Source organism: Lonchura striata, chromosome 6, assembly GCF_046129695.1.
Source record: "Lonchura striata isolate bLonStr1 chromosome 6, bLonStr1.mat, whole genome shotgun sequence".
Taxonomy (NCBI): Eukaryota; Metazoa; Chordata; class Aves; order Passeriformes; family Estrildidae; genus Lonchura; species Lonchura striata.
Window position 1 is genome coordinate 18,622,673 of NC_134608.1, and position 14,860 is coordinate 18,637,532.

The following is a 14,860-nucleotide window of genomic DNA, read 5'->3' on the forward strand; positions in this document are numbered from 1 at the left end:
TGCCTAAATCCCTGCCACTAAATTCCTGCATCAATCTACCAGATTTTACAGTAAGGCCATACCTGAAGATAATTCTTATTTCTATTTTAAAATAGTGCTTAGGATCACTGGTAATGGATAAAACCTCTCTGCATTTGTGTCTAGACAAACAGAAAAAAAGTCACTTCTTCTATCTCCTAGCAAGCTTATGCCTCTACCTACATGTCCTTATACTGAACACTGCCTGAATTTCTGGTTCTCACTTGTCAAAAGAAAAAAAAAAAAACACAACCAAAAAACTCTTCAGTATGGAAAGGATCAGGTAAGTAGGGGATAGATTTCTAATTCATACAGACCAACACTTTCCTTTTGAATAAAATAACTAGGTAGTAATGAAAGTAAAAATTGATGGTATGAAAATGACAAAAGGAGGAATATGTGAATAGTTAGTCTTTGATACAAGAATTTGCGGAGAATAAAAATTTCAAAAATTTCTAGATATATTTCTGAGGAAAAAACCTTCATCTAGGGTTATTAATTACAACAAAGGTTAACTGTGAGGACTGTGACATTCCGCCTATCTTGTGGAATTCCAACTTACTAGTGTGGGGAGAATTGAAGAAAATACTGCTACAGCCTGTCTATCCTTCTCCCATTATCTATTATCATCCATTCTCCTATTTTAAAAATGAGATTTGGATAGATGGTCCCTTTCAGTCTGACCTGGAAAAGTCATCCTTTCATCTTATTTTCCTTTTATATTATCATCACATATGTTTGTAATATCATCACACGTGTGTACATCGTCACGTGTAGAGTGAAATACCACATTTGCTAGCAACATGCATATATGAGTAGAGGTGCCATAGTCTCTGTTCAGGTAGATACATGGATACACCAAGAGAGTTCTAGTTTCCAGCTGTCAAGAAGATCATGGGGAAAAGAAATATTTGCTCTGCAGTGCAGTTCCTGCATCCATATTGTCACTATATCCAGACAGAACAGCATCTCACTGCAACTAAAAATTGAAGGGTTTATTTTTCTTCTCAATATTAGACTAATATCACTTAAATTCAGTAATATTACTATGAAAACCAGGCTAGCCTTTAAGAGACACTGTCTCTCTCAAATAGTCCACTGGTTATCCTAGGTTTCTCATACAGATCTAGAGAGATAACCTGGAAGAAAGCCATGCCTACACTGGCAGTTGTTTTCTCAGTGTATATAGCAAATTGCAGCTGACTGAATTGTGTCTGGATTAGTGATGAACTGCTTGAGCTGCCTGAAGATGTATATGCTAAACACCTCAGAAATTTATGAAGTTTTCTTAGCATAAAGATAATTACAATTGTTTAGTTTCTTTTACAGACTTGTATTAAGTGGTAGAAATTCACAATATATTTTATAGCAGAAATAAAGTGTGAGTTTCATTCAGATACCTATTAAAGAGCCATATTCCTAAGTAAATATTTTCGTTAATCTCCACAAAGAATGCATTTAACTTTGTTTGTAAAGACCTTATTACTCATCTCTTTTGCATAGTCAATACAATATATACTTATCTATAAATGTATTTTATCACAGGAATTTTTCAAAATAATGAACTATTTTAGGTATTTGATTTATGAAATTGGAATAGGTTGCTCAGGTACTGAGAGACTGAATATATTAAAATCAAGCCATGTGTTTCAAATAAACTTATTACAGTAACAAGAACATTTGTCATGGCACCTATCTAGCCATGAATATTTGCATTTGTCATGTCTTTTTACACAGATGGATTGAAATAATTTAAATCAGAAAGCTTTGCTCCTTTCTGCGGTTTAAAATGCTTGATTATGGAGGTAGAAAGTGATCAGGGAGTACAGATTCTAATATCCTGTCAAAATTGTATATTACCGTATTGAATAATATATATTATATAAATAAATAAAAATTAAATTGGCACAGGACTTAGTGGCAACCCTTTTAAATTCATGCACAACAGTGTTAGTGAGTTTCTTGTGGCTTGTTGGTTTACAGAAATGGGAAGGTTTTCCAAATATGACTGCATTTGCTCCTCCTATTTGCAGTAATATTGCCTCATAGCATAACAAAGATAATTAATCACATGGGAAAAGTAAAGCCAAAAGGAAAAGTGTCTCTGTGTTTGCCTGTATGTTATCCTCTGAGGACAAGTTCAGATTCATGTACATCAATATATCCATTTACATACAACAGAATAGTCATAAATACTCAGCCAAGAATAATAATGTTCTAAGCAGGAAGGAAACATGAAATTCCAAAAGAAAGATTTTTTTTCTCCAGACCTGTATTCATTTTTGGCACTGACTAAATTTATTTATGGCCCTTTGGGCCATGTTACTCCTGAATTAGTATCTTAAAAGCCTTGCCATTTATGTTATCATAGCATTTGATGTGGCTAATACGATATAAAAAAGTCCTGTAATGATTTACAGATCTGGAAGATTCTGTCCAGCCAAAATATGAAGAAAAAATAGCCAGACAAAGAGATTAATATGAACCTTCCCTTTGTGGCTTCAACACTGTCCTGTTTTTCCATACTTGAAGAAAGTTTGTCTGAAATTATTGTTATGATCTAAATAAGGAGAAATCCCTAATGGGGGTATGTAATTTTTGGCAGAATCTTCTACTTTATGTTATAAAAACAAATTCAGGGGTTGAGATTTTGGGTTTGGGTGTTTTGCAGGTTTGGGGATTTTTTAACTACTTTGGAGTTCAGAGAAGGAGCTAAATGATTTAAGAGCAAAGGATAGGCATTTAAACTCTAAAAAACCCATAAAAACCCAGTTTATATCTCATTTTGTCTCATATTCCTGCTCTACAAGTAAAATTTGAGTGAAAAAAGGCACTGTATAGGGATGCAAGGGAAAATGTGAATTATACTGTTGATTCTCTAAACAACCAAGGCAAAATATTGTTTGACTCTAATTGGGAAATAAATATTAGCTTGTCTTTGAATTTGGAAGCTAAAATTACCAGTCCATCCTAGACCTCCTATCCTTCTGATGATATTCCAGCAATAAAACTCATTCAGAATTAGTTTGGTGGCACAGAAATTTTACTCTGATGTAAACCTTGGCAGAATTAGCTCTAGCATCAGACAATCTTTCCCCTGGTCACAAGGGAGAAAAATGGCATATAGGAAGTATAAACTCACAAGTGACTAAACGTAATTTAAGAGTATGTGACAGCTATTGACATCTCATCACTTGAAAAGCTGTACCACTGACAGTACAAGCCCTCTACATGAGCTAAATTTCATTAAAGCCACTAACATGCTTGAATGGGTATGATTATGAATCATAAAATTCAGTATGCTTGGATTTTACCCAAATAGTCTTATCATGAATAGTATTCAGATATTGTACCTATTCTGAAGATATCTTGCATCTGGAGATGGAAGTTCATATATGTCTTTAAGTGTATGTATGAATGCATATACAACATTTAAGAAAAAATATTCAGCATTGCAAAAGGACATGGAACTACCTTATGCATTACCAAATATGTGGCAAAATACACAGCAAAGCATTATAGCTAAAATATTTTATTTTAATTGAAGCTGCTGGATAACTTCACTATACTTATGTCTCACAAACTGTACACATAGCACTTTCCTGTTTGCTGTAGTTTCTTAATAAATGAAACTGACAGATTGATTTTGGTGTGAAGTATAGCTACTGGCTTTGGAGTCTAGGTTGCCTGTAATAAAAAGCAGAAAATCTTATGAAAAGTACACAAATATTCAGTAAGGGGTAAGAAAACAGTATAGGATTAATATGTTTATCCCTCCCACACATATTATTCTCCAATGTAAAGTCTGTGCACTTAGCATCCATAATTGCTCCAGAACTTACAGAATCACGTCATATGGAAGGAACTCCCAGAGACACCCAATCTAACCTCGGACTAAAACAGTGTCAATTAACAGAGGTTGCTCATGGTCTTGTCCAATTGAGTTCTGAATATCTCCAAAGAAGGAGATTTGACTTCTTCCAAAGGGTTGAAGAGGGAGAGGAGGAAATGCTAATATCCTCTCTGAATTTTCCTTCTTGTAACTTCTGTATATTGCTTCTCATGTTATCACTGTTACTTCTAAAAAACTCTGCCTTCTCAAGTCTCCCATTGTACAGTTGTAGGCAGCAGTAAGACCTCCCCTAACTTTAGGATTGCATGAAGACAATTCCCTTGGCCTTCCCTTTTATGTCATGACCTTCAGGCCCCTGACCATCCTTACTGTCAGTCTTAACTTAACTATGGTATTTGCATAATACCAATGCCCAAAGTACACATTTAAGACTGTGGGTTTTTTTCATCAACATTGTCACCATTAATGGTGTTTTCTGTGACTGGCACTGAAAACTTGAAAGTCTATTGATTCAGAACTTTAGGATTTACCCAAAGCATGCTGAAATAGTATCTGAACCATAATTGAGAAACTAATATGTGCTTGTTGAAGTGTCCTGAGTATTTTAGGCAGAAAAAGAAAAACAAAACCAAAAAAACCCTATGGTCGTTGTTAGGAGTTTGTAAGACTTATGTCCATTTTTGCATTTGCCAAAATGATGTCTTCAGAAGATTCTTTTGGTCTTGATGTGTGAACAGCTTAAGTACTTCCTAGATTTAGGATTTAAGATTTCTATTATCAGATATCTTAATTAAGATCCAACCTGTATTCCATGGTAGCATGGGTAGATCTGATAACCTGGGGCAATAAAGACCAATGCCATAAGATGTAAACTCTGGAATCCTTCCAGTCATCTCTAAGACACTTCTCAGTTTTAAAGAAGCAAGAGACATAATTTTTTTTTTTTTTTTTTGTTTCCAAATCCATTTTGCCTGTCATTGGTAAGGATTAAAAACCCCAAAAGCAGGACAATTCAGAAATGCAAACCATATACTGATGACATGTAAAAGAGTAGTGACTAGATTCTCAGTGAGATTCAGATGGATGCAAATCATGTCCAGAACTCTGCAGGATAATGTCTCTTGCACTACTTTTTTTTTTTTTTTTAATTTTTTAATATATAATTAAATATTTCTTGGAAGTCTCTTGGGACATTGAAAAATACTGCAAGAGTGGCATTCTATACATATGGTATCATTCAGTATAGATATTTAATTTACTGATTGAGTTCACAACCAGGGGTATCTCCTGGGATAACACATCACAAACTTGGATTACTGATCTAAGAGTTTATGCGCAGAACCAGAAGGTACAACTGTTTAGTCACCACTTTCCCCTTTACCTGTCATCTTCCTAAAAGAACTATATTGTTGCTACCTTCTGGCCACTCCACAAGATATTCTTGACTGATATGAAGAGATTAATCCTATCTGGAGACAGATCTGGATCATGTTGTGACACAAAACCTTCAGACAGCTGTTAAATCAAGGATATTGGAAGGATGCCAGAAGATCTTCCTTAAAATTTAGAAAGAGGAAATATATTTTAAAAAAGGTTTTAAGTGGAAGGAAGCCTTTGGAGCAGATTAATAATTCAGACATATCAAGCTGTTTTAAAGGCAGAGCTTTTACTGATAAATGTATATGTATTAATGAAATTTTTGTAAATTAATGAAATGTAAAACTGCATGAAAAGGGTTGATGTGGAAAAAATTATCTCCTTGTGTCTGGTCTGCCAAAAAATATCTATATTTATGTGCAAATGTTTGTGTATGGGCTACTCCCATTCTTCTCCCACATGTATAAAACTTAAGTTTTACCATATGGACACTTTGCCCAGAGAAACAGGACCCACTGTAGATTAAGCATCCAGGAAACAGGAAAAGTTAACAGCAACTGAATACTAGCATTCCTGTTCCTCACGTAACTGCCAGTAGAGCTAGCTAAGTAATATCTGAAGGTGACCTTAAAGTTCATAAAAACACCAATGACATTCAAATGAAGTAAGTAAAGAATCTTTTGGAAAAAAATTCCAGACATGTATTATATCATACAACCATAAAAAACCCCAATGATTTGAAGGCCTCTTAATGTAATATGGAATGGAGCAGAAATTCCTTTGTACAACTAACAATGTAATCACATATGTGACTCTAAAATTGTCCAAATCTTTAAGAATTACCTCAATAGCACTTTCTTGTAATATATATATGTATATACATATATAGATATGTACACATATATATAGGCACCATTCTGTCAAATGGGAATTTGATCTGGGTCCAAGTTTATCATCATGTGAAGCAACTTTCTCTTTCTAGAAATGGGTCATACTTTATTTTCTTTCACTGTAACCTCATCCCTGGAAATTTGATTTATATTTCCTTATTTCCAGCTACGTACTGAATAGGATCACTGAAGATTGGAAACCAGGTAAAGAACACCCACCAACTGGTGAAGAATAAGTACTGTGCCATAGATACAAAACTAATTATTCAAATTCCTATATTATTCAAATACATGGTTTAGGATACTTACAATAACATAAAAGCAGGATTTTTCAGAAAATTACTCTGATGCAGTAGAATGTGCACCACAGTGAAGCTGTCCAGAAAAATCTAGTTATCCTCAGAGTAGGATGCACAAAGGTATGTACACTTTTGAAATTCCAAATAATCTCACTTGTCATACCTCTGCTTTTTTCCTAACACATAGAAGATGTGACATAATGCAGTTTCATTTTTCCTCCAGGGGACATCAGTCATATATTTTTAAACTAGGTATGGCTATTCATTCCCACCTGGCTTATTTTTCCCTTCCACTTATCTTAGACTCTTGCTGTCAAGTTCCAGAGGTGTCACTCTGTCTTTCTATCAGAAGACTGATCCTATGTGCGATATAAATAATATGTAACAACCTTGGTCCAAGGTCTTCCCACCATAAATTGAATAACATCTTAGCACTAGATACTTAGTCCTAAATTGGACATCTGGTTGCCTGAGGTTCTGTTCAGTGGGAAGAGGCACATTCAGAGCCTGATTCAGATTTCATATGCTTTAAAGAAACATCTGAAACAGCTCATTTCTCTCCATTAGCAACACAGCCTACAGCAATCATGCTCTTAATTTAGTCATGTACATTAAAGCAGCTAAGTAGAATGAATCTAGGCCAAGCTGTCTGTGCACATAGCAATAGAGTCACAGTCATTTGTACATGGTACTCTGCATATTTCATTAATGCTCTATTCATCAGGGAAAATTTGCAATTTCTCCCTTAAAATTAATATTTCATGTTAAAAAAAATGAGAGAATATCACTCTCTTATGAACATGGAACTTTTAAGCACACAAATTCATAGCAAATAGCTCTAATGTAAAAGAAGAACAAGCATATCATTGTATTATTACACTTGAGGGTACAACAAAAGAAAATGAATATAGCTACACTGTGTTGTGCTCAAAGGACATCCAAACCTGTATGGAATTTTTAAAATCTTATTAGAGAAAAACATAGACCTCTTCCTTGCTAACATGAGCTCTAGGTTTCTTGCAATTGATCAAGAAGAATCAAGAACCAAACCCCATTATTTATATATTGTGTACTTGACAGCTTCATAGTCTATGGACTAAAATATTTCTGTTGGCTTAACAGATACATAAGGTGTGGAGAGATCTTGCAAAGTCGAAGTAGCACAAAATGTGGGTTATATGCCTCTCTCTTTATCACAATATGTCATAACAGAAGCTGGGTATTAGTAATACTTGTTTTGAGTTTGTAATCATTGATCCATATGCCAGTGAGACACACAAATCAAACATCAATGAGTTTATAAAGCTGTATAAATGCATGCAAAGAGAATACCTGCTGCTGCTTGTCTGGTGTCTCTCTAAATATGCCAATGGATCAATCAGTTAATTCTGCATCTAGCAACAGCCTTATTGCAATTATCCTAAGTGTCATGTTAGAGTCAAGTGAAAAATCTCACAGGATCTATGAGAAATCAAGCCAAGCAGCATTTCTGATTGTCAGGAAAGTGTGGGATTTCAAAAAAACGTATCTTACTAGTCCATCAATATTTTGTCATACATGTTAACATTTAGCTAAATATTCCATAGGGGCTGACCTAGTTGTGTATGTAGTCTTGTTTAGGTCTTCATTCAATCACACACAACTTGGAAGATTTACTTTTGAGTACTGCTTAGTATTCAGTGTTTAAAGAGTATCCATACCTTCAGGGCATGAAGATGTATGTGCCATATCAACAAGCAACAATTAAAACAAATATTTTTAAATTCAGGTGATGTAAACTCACATATGATAACATACCACAGTCATCATAATCTCTTAGAATTCTCCCAGGAGATAATTAATTACAGTCTCTTCTTGGTCAGTCTGGTCTGATTTATTAGCCCTTTAATTTTATGGTAAATTAGATAGTGTGGGTGTTTGCAACTGTGATCACAATGAGGGAAAATGAAAGATCCAAATTCTAAAAGATACTCGGTAAAGACATTTGACAATTGTGTTGTCTCCCTAGGGAGTAATGCTCCTTTCTCAGGTCTCCCTCCACTGCCAACACAAACACATCATGACTCACTTGCATTCCCAAATCCCTGCAATCCAGATTCCATTCTCTTCCATTGTGCCTCAAATCTTTACACCCTGAGATCCTTACATTCCATCTGTAGCTGCTGATAGACACTGTAGCCTCAGTGTTTCCTCCACAGGCAGTGATCCCTAAACCTTCTACAGTCTATGTGCATTTATATTGCTGTTCCAACATCTTCAAATGCATTAACTGTGGACACTGCTCTCTGCTCAGCAAGTTTGATCTTCAAGTGCATCCACAGGAATTTATTCCATATAAATTCACTTGAATTATTATTATATACAGAGAGGGGTAGTCAGATGGAGGAGAACTTAGCTGACAGCCACAGTATCTATCAGCTAAGTTCAGCTGTAGCCACAGACTGTGAACTGCTGGGAAACTTTGGCCCCATTCACCTCCTGTCCACCCATTCCTTTTCTGTGGTTCATAACAAATGTTGCATCTTTCATTAGGGTGCCCTGGAGGGGAATGGGGAGAAAAAGGCTGGTTGGAGTTTTTATTCTGCTTCCCAAACTTTCTCCCACTCAGAGATAGATTTCTGACCCTCTCCTACTTCCTCATCCTATTTTTAGAACTGGTACAGACCCACATGTGAACTACTAAAATGCCTTTGCAGTCATAGGAAAGATATTTCACATACTTTTATGTCTATTTTCCTTCTCCATGCTTCATACTCCTAGCACTTTAGACAGATGATATTCTTTAGAAAGACTTAGCTTTTGCTGTTTTTAGAACAAGAAGGCTCAGGTCTCCTACTTCAAGTTAAATGAAATGCAAATAATAATTGATAACATTGTCACGCTATTAGATGATCTAATCACAGATGAACAAGAAAAGTGTTTGTTGCTGTTGTCTTATTTTATTCTTAGGGCTTACATAAACACCAAAAATGCTGCTTTGCTGTAACCTGGATAATCAGGGTAAGAGACCTTTCAGAAGCTTTCCAGTTAATCCACTTTCTTTCTTTTCTATGGATGCCACACATCCTTTTGTTCACTACTAGAAAACTGTGAAGGTCATCTTCTTTACAGATGATGAGAAAAGGAAGTGTCTTTTTTGTACTTATAAATACACTTGCAGAGGTGAGCAAGTGTAGCAAGATAGTAGCAGCATTTTTAAGTTGGAAATTTCTAAGGAGGCATATGAAGGGGACAAAGTCAGTGCTATCAGCAGCAGGCCCAAAAAGCAGCAGGAGGTTTCCAGTGCACCACAGCTTACACTGATAACTAGCTATCTAATGAAGCAGATGATAATATAATAGTTATTTTTTGTCCTCCCATGAATTTTCTACTTTATAATTCTATTCAGGTGTCAAGCTAAGATTACAGAGTTTCCAGTGGCTGAATTGATGTAGGGTGAGAAAGGACATCAAAAGAAAACAAAATTATATTTTAACAGAGAAAAAATTCTGATTTTGCTCACACTTACTGTATTTAATATATACAATATATAATAGTCTTAAAGTAATATTAAAGGCAGTGCAGTATCTGTATATGAATGTATCATATTGGTTTTCCCAGTGAAAAGAGAAAAGAGGTGATTCCTAATACAAATTTGCCTATAACACTTCAGTGAAATTTATGAAGAAAAAAGGCATTATGATTCCTTGATTCTGCCTTACCATGTAGCTCAAGCAAAGTTTTGATCAGCAAACACGAGAAGTCTGGAAAGAGGAATATAATATCTGACTGCCATAAGTGTCTCCTTACAAAGGCAGAAGTTTTGCAATCAGATACATCCAAAGTTTCATATAATTGGAGGAAAATCTATCTAATTTGGCTTCAGGAAAGTTGGTACATAGAAATTTTATTATCTTAATAATCTATTTACCTGACTTTACACTTCTGATGTTAAAAGGAAAGCAGAAACTTCATTAAAAATACTATTTTGAGTTGGTTGCATTTCCTGACTATTTATGAACTCCTGATGGTGAAAACAGAAAGAGCTGCTCTGGTACCTCTGGTCCAGATCTCTGTATGTTAATGCCAATGCATCACATGTATTAACCAAATTCCCATCTGCAGAACTCCATCCCAGATCAGATGTGGTCTCTAAATGTAGCTCTGGTGCTACAGGGATTCAAGAGAAAGGTCTAGGTGGTTCAGATATCCCATATTTCTTAGAATTATAATATTCATTGCAATATTTGAAGCTGCGCTAATCTACATCTGTCAAAAATTTAGACTGTATTTAGATGAATAAAGTATGTAGAGTTACAAAACAGGCAACTCCTAGAAAAATATGTGCAATTTGAAATTAGTTTTATGGTATTTTTTTTTCAGCACTGTCTTCTTGCCTTCCTCATTAATTTTCTTCTTATCTTATTACAGTGTTTTTATTATTAGCTTCCTCATTTTTGTTATTAGCTTTCTTCCTTTCTGAGCACAGTGTGATTTGCACCAGGATCAAGATTTGGCAAAGTTAAGCGCTTTAATGCTGTGAGGCAAAGTGTGATGGTTTCCTTAGCAATAGGAAAATCTCAGAGTGAGCTTTTTAAACCTCAGAGTGAAAACATTCACTCACACAAAATATGTTTTCCTTCCGTTTAGTGGCTGGCACAAACTGTCGCCTCTTGCAGGGAATCAGGTATTTGTTTCCGCAGTGAATTGTGCAGATAAAATGAAAAAGGATGTTTGAAATTCTTCATGCAGCTTACACAGGCAAGTTTGGTGCTATTCAGATAATCTGGGGCTAACTCAGAGTATTGTCATTCCCTAGGAACAGCCCTCTCGGCCAGCAGCAGTTACATTGCATGGTGTGAGCAGGCCCGGGCTCATGAGCCTCATCGAGTGCCAGCTGCACTGGAAGGAGTTAACAGTGGGTGAATGTGTAATGCTGAGTAGCCATAGCAATGAGTGATGTCCTGGCCAACAAAAATAGGCTGCAGATTCCTTTGTCTCCTCGGGGCACCCCTCATCGGGCGCTCTGGGAGGCAAAGGCTGCCACGGTCTCTGAGGCGGCCCCAGAGCGAGCGCGGAACCTGCAGCTCCTGGTGTGAGCTGCCACACTGACGGCTGTCCTCGCCGGGCAGACAGACAGAGAGACAGACACACAGGACCCTGTTCAAGGAGTAAGGGCAGGATGTGATGCATGTGGCATCGGGAAGCATCAGTTTGCAAAGGCCTGTTACGCTCATGAGGAAGCCTTTAAGTTAGGAGTAAAACCCTCCCTATCCTTTCTTTCTTTCTTTCTTTCTCTCTTTCTTTCTTTCTTTCTTTCTTTCTTTCTTTCTTTCTTTCTTTCTTTCTTTCTTTCTTTCTTTCTTTCTTTCTTTCTTTCTTTCTTTCTTTCTTTCTTTCTTTCTTTCTTTTTCTTTCTTTCTTTCTTTCTTTCTTTCTTTCCTTCCTTCCTTCCTTCCTTCCTTCCTTCCTTCCTTCCTTCCTTCCTTCCTTCCTTCCTTCCTTCCTTCCTTCCTTCCTTCCTTCCTTCCTTCCTATTGCATTTAATTGGCATTTAATTTTGGTAACCTCTGTGTTCAGTGTCTGTATATCTCTGTTTTGCTTGGAGAGATAAAGTGTTTTAGTGTTCCTTGTGATAATGTCTCTTTCATGTTCAAAGAAGGTGAATCTTCAACCTGGTTTACTGAAGGTTTCTAGGCTCTATATAGAATCACAGCATGTCTCAGACTTTTCAGTACAACTTTTTGAGCCACAGATACTTTGAGGTTTATATTTTACATCTATATGTGAATAGAATCATAGAATGATTCTATTCTTCAGTTGGAAGGGATCTCAAAGATCATCCAGTTCCAATCCCCTTGTCAATGGCAGGAGCACCTTCCATTAGACGAGGTTACTCCAATCCTTATTGAACTTGGCCTTGAACACTTCCAGGGATGGGGCTTCTACCACTTCCCTGGACAGCCTGTTCCAGTGTCTCACCACTCTCACAGTAAAGAATTTCCTCCTACCATCTAATCTAAATGTACTGTCTTTCAGTTTGAAGTCTTGTCCTGCCCTTGGAAAAAGTTTCGCACCATCTCTTTTGTACATTCTCTTTAAGTAGTAGAAGGCTGTCTAAAGGTTTTTTTGGAGTCTGTCCTTCTCCAAGCTGAACAACAGCAGCTGAACCTGAGCCAGAGTGTGCCCAGGTGGCCAAGAAGGCAAATGGCATTCTGGCTGGTATCAGCAATAGTGTGGCCACCAGGACCAGGGGAGTGATTGTCCCCCTGTACTTGGTACTGGTGAGATCACAGGTCAAATGCTTCTAGGTCCTTCAGTTCAGGAAGGACTTCAGGCAGAGCTGGAGTGAGTCCAGAAGAGGGCAGTGAAGCTGGTAAAACTGGTGAAGCTGGTGAAGGGGCTGGAGCACACTTCTTATGAGGCCTGAGGGGGCAGGGTTTGTTTAGTCTGGAGAAAATGAGGCTTGGTTGGACCTTGTCACTCTCTACATTTACCTGAAAGGAGGTTGTAGACAGGTGTAGTTCAGTCTCTTCCAGGTAACCAGTGATAGAATAAGGGAAAACATTATCAGGTTACCCAGGGAAAGTTCAATTTGGATATTAGAAAAAATTTCACTACAGTATTTTTCAGGCATTGAACACACTGCCTAGGGATGTAGTTGAGTCCTGATCCCTGGAGGTTTTTAAAAGGGTCATAGATGTGGTGCTTAGAGACATGGTTTATTGGTGGACTTGGCAGTCCAAAGGTTGGACCTGATGATCTTACAAATATTTTGCAAATGTAATGACTCTATGATTTTGTGAATAATTTTTGCTTTCTGTTACAAGTTAGGCTGAGCTATCAGCTGATTCAAAAACCTTCTGACAGTGTTTGCATCAAGGAACTTTGGCTACCTATTTGAACAGATAAACATCTAAAGCTTCTAGGATATGTTTTCTTCTATGATAGTTTTCTTTTCTTTATGTAAAATAATTAAATTAATAATATTACCAAAAGTAGTAAAATCTTTTCTCTCTGACCCCAGAGATTCTGTAAGTTTATCTCAGTTTATTAGGGGAATGTCTGAGAAGCAGCTTTTGATTTGCACATTTTACTAGACTTACTACATGAGTTTCAGGAAGTTATTTGGGTCACTGATCTAATGAGTTGCATACATCAGTGTCTTTATTTTTTCAAGTCATATAATGTAAGTAATTTTCTCAACAGCAAGATTATTATCATCTCTGGCATAAACATGACATGTAAGTTATTCTAACCTAAGTGGGATCTCTGCAAGATCAGTAATTAAAAGCTGAGTTCACAAGAAAAGTTCTCCAGTTGTTTTATGTTAAACTTTCAGAATATTGTATAACAGAGATCAGTATTTTTGAGGATCATTAAAACTCTTTCCTTCAGTAAACTATATTATTTATGGAAAGTAAAACAGAATTCTGTAAGTTCTCCGAGATTTCTAAAAGTACAAAGAAAGAGATGGGGCAGATGATGCAGGGTTTGGATCCCCTGGCTGAAATACAGCTAATTGCACTCTGGTATACTTTCATTTTTCTTTTTCTGTGTTGACCCTGGACATCTATGAAACATGATATTAGAGTAAAAAAACCTAAATATTTGTAACTTTTTGAAGTGTTTGAATTAAAGAGAAGCTCTGAGAATAACTTACAATACATACTGTCAGAAAATGAGTCTGAAAATCAAAGAATGTTATATTCATGAACTCTACTCAGAAAAAAAAAAAAAGATGTACTGTGGATTATGCTATCTATCTCAAATGCTAAATAGGATTCACGTTTTTCAGTAACAGAAGTTTATGCTTTGACTAAAAATCAAAGCTTACACATGTCTCTATCATAAAAATTACTCTAAATAATTCAGTTAGACCCTAAAGTAAAAATCAGGAGCATAAACATTTACAAGTAGTGCCATGAAAATTCAGGAGTCCTGAAATCCATTAAATGTTTTTTCCACTCTGTGAAAAGTGCCATTGTTGTACTGTTCTGATGATATGGTGTGTATATCTCAGTGCATTGCATTAATTTGTATCTAGTTATATGTTCCTGCCTAATCAATCTATATATAGCCATCTGACAGCCTCTGTAATCATATCATATCATGTCACAGGCTCCCTCTCAAATGCAATGTCATCAGTCACTCTCAGTACTGCTGGTAGTTTGTTCCAAGTCATTCATTCTTGTGCTAGTAGTATCTTCTAGACTTTCATTTATTCACTCCAACATATTAGAGTACCAAATATCCAGGTAGAGGAGTAGGAAGCATTAGCATACACATGCTGAACTGGCCATGGCAGGCTGAGGTTTGTCTAGCTCTGTCTTCTACATGGCTTTCCATAAAGCCATATGTGTACCTAATTCTGAAAAAGTACAGAGAATTTGTAGCTGAGCAACTAACCGAGGGTAAGTAACTTCACAATGTTTACAGGTTTT

The 14,860-nt window shown here is 36.3% G+C and overlaps 1 long non-coding RNA gene across 1 annotated transcript in view; it reads left to right on the forward strand.

Moving 5' to 3' along the window:
* The window catches only part of LOC144246385 (uncharacterized), a 151,360-nt gene that overhangs the window by 12,505 nt on the left and 123,995 nt on the right, over positions 1-14,860 (forward strand). Inside the window, exon 2 of the long non-coding RNA XR_013340097.1 lies at positions 6,305-6,342. This is a non-coding gene — a long non-coding RNA (uncharacterized LOC144246385). The remainder of the gene's footprint in view (positions 1-6,304; positions 6,343-14,860) is intronic.